Source organism: Xyrauchen texanus, unplaced genomic scaffold (genome assembly GCF_025860055.1).
Source record: "Xyrauchen texanus isolate HMW12.3.18 unplaced genomic scaffold, RBS_HiC_50CHRs HiC_scaffold_329, whole genome shotgun sequence".
Lineage (NCBI taxonomy): Eukaryota > Metazoa > Chordata > Actinopteri > Cypriniformes > Catostomidae > Xyrauchen > Xyrauchen texanus.
In genome coordinates, this window is record NW_026266297.1 from 18,112 (window position 1) to 20,284 (window position 2,173).

The window sequence follows — 2,173 nt, forward strand, 5'->3', positions numbered from 1 at the left end:
TGTAACTCTGAGTCCTTTTCTTATGTACATTATCTTGTTATTCAATAATCTTGTATGAAAACAATGATTTTGTATTTATTGTTTGATAACTTTTTCAATAAAAAAAAAAAAAAAAAAGCGCGCCCGATTTCGTCCGATCTCGGAAGCTAAGCAGGGTTGGGCCTGGTTAGTACTTGGATGGGAGACCGCCTGGGAATACCAGGTGCTGTAAGCTTTTGCTTCTCCTGGATTGGTTTAACTAATACACGTCCTCCTGCCACAGCTGACATTTTTTTTTTTTATTCTTTTTTTTATTTTATTCATTCATCCTTAGTAAATAGACACCCCCAATCTATTTCCTTCATTTTGCCTTCTCTGTGGCAAATGACAGCCTGGTCCTTTTTCTTGCCTCCTCCAGGGGGCAGTCCAGAGGCTGGTTTTATTTTTTGGCTGCCTCTTGACAGCAACACACAGAGAAGGAAAGTGCCAACAAAGCGCTTTGCTGCCGCAAAATGAGTTGCACATTTCCCATCGAACGTGTCCAGAGGACTTTCTTTGAGTGGGGAAGGGTTTGCGTTGGCCCAGTGGCTTCTTGCCGTGCGTGGCCCATTGCCCACGCTGAGTCCTCCCTCTTTTAGCAAGCAACGTGGCAGCTAAGGTACAGGTAAGCAGGAAAAGGTAGTGTGTCCAGCTCCAGTGTAATTGAATGTGGAGACAGGAGGCACTTCACTTTGGTTGTTGTTTTGTTTAGTTTCTTTTTTGTTTGAAATGTTTAGTTAGTTTAAAAGCCCATTTGTCAGGACAGGGTCTGTTTGTCCAATGTATGTTCTCCTTCTGAAACGACACACCAAAACATGTGTCAAGGAGGAAGGCCCAGGCAGTGGGCTTTCTTTAAATAGCCGTCTGTTCACAGCATCTTTCGCTTACGGCCATACCACCCTGAGCGCGCCCGATCTCGTCCGATCTCGGAAGCTAAGCAGGGTTGGGCCTGGTTAGTACTTGGATGGGAGACCGCCTGGGAATACCAGGTGCTGTAAGCTTTTGCTTCTCCTGGATTGGTTTAACTAATACACGTCCTCCTGCCACAGCTGACATTTTTTTTTTTTTTATTCTTTTTTTTATTTTATTCATTCATCCTTAGTAAATAGACACCCCCAATCTATTTCCTTCATTTTGCCTTCTCTGTGGCAAATGACAGCCTGGTCCTTTTCTTGCCTCCTCCAGGGGGCAGTCCAGAGGCTGGTTTTATTTTTTGGCTGCCTCTTGACAGCAACACACAGAGAAGGAAAGTGCCAACAAAGTGCTTTGCTGCCGCAAAATGAGTTGCACATTTCCCATCGAACGTGTCCAGAGGACTTTCTTTGAGTGGGGAAGGGTTTGCGTTGGCCCAGTGGCTTCTTGCCTTGCGTGGCCCATTGCCCACGCTGAGTCCTCCCTCTTTTAGCAAGCAACGTGGCAGCTAAGGTACAGGTAAGCAGGAAAAGGTAGTGTGTCCAGCTCCAATGTAATTGAATGTGGAGACAGGAGGTACTTCACTTTGGTTGTTGTTTTGTTTAGTTTCTTTTTTTGTTTGAAATGTTTAGTTAGTTTAAAAGCCCATTTGTCAGGACAGGGTCTGTTTGTCCAATGTATGTTCTCCTTCTGAAACGACACACCAAGACATGTGTCAAGGAGGAAGGCCCAGGCAGTGGGCTTTCTTTAAATAGCCGTCTGTTCACAGCATCTTTACGCTACGGCCATACCACCCTGTGCAGGCTAGAGGGAGCTAGTGAGCAATTGGGAGTTTTTGGCTGCAGTTGGAGAGGAAGGCTCTCCTCCATTTTGTGCTTTTTTGTGTGTTTGTTTTTTGGTTTTCTTACTTTAAGTTAGGTTTTTTTTGTTTTTTGTCTGTTTAAACCACCTAACAGCAGCTTTTTGCTGGCTGGAAGGTGGTTATTTTTATTCTTTCTCAAAAATGGATGGATTAATGGCAAACGACACTGGACTGGATAGAGGAACACGCATGGCAAACGACACTGGACTGGCTCGAGGAACACGCACTGCAAACGACACTGGACTGGATAGAGGAACATGCACAGCAAACGACACTGGACTGGAGAAAAGACAACGAGATGGCAGTGGAATCAATCGAGATGTAAGGAAAGAAGATGGAAAGAGAGTGTACTTAAAAGAAGCAACTGTAACGGTGGATGTA

The 2,173-nt window shown here is 44.7% G+C and overlaps 1 non-coding gene across 1 annotated transcript; it reads left to right on the plus strand.

Annotated features, from left to right (window-relative positions):
- Nucleotides 1–900: 900 nt before the first annotated feature.
- LOC127642054 (5S ribosomal RNA) lies at nt 901–1,019 on the plus strand. Its single transcript, XR_007970258.1, has one exon. It is a non-coding gene; the product is annotated as a 5S ribosomal RNA (ribosomal RNA).
- Nucleotides 1,020–2,173: the final 1,154 nt, after the last annotated feature.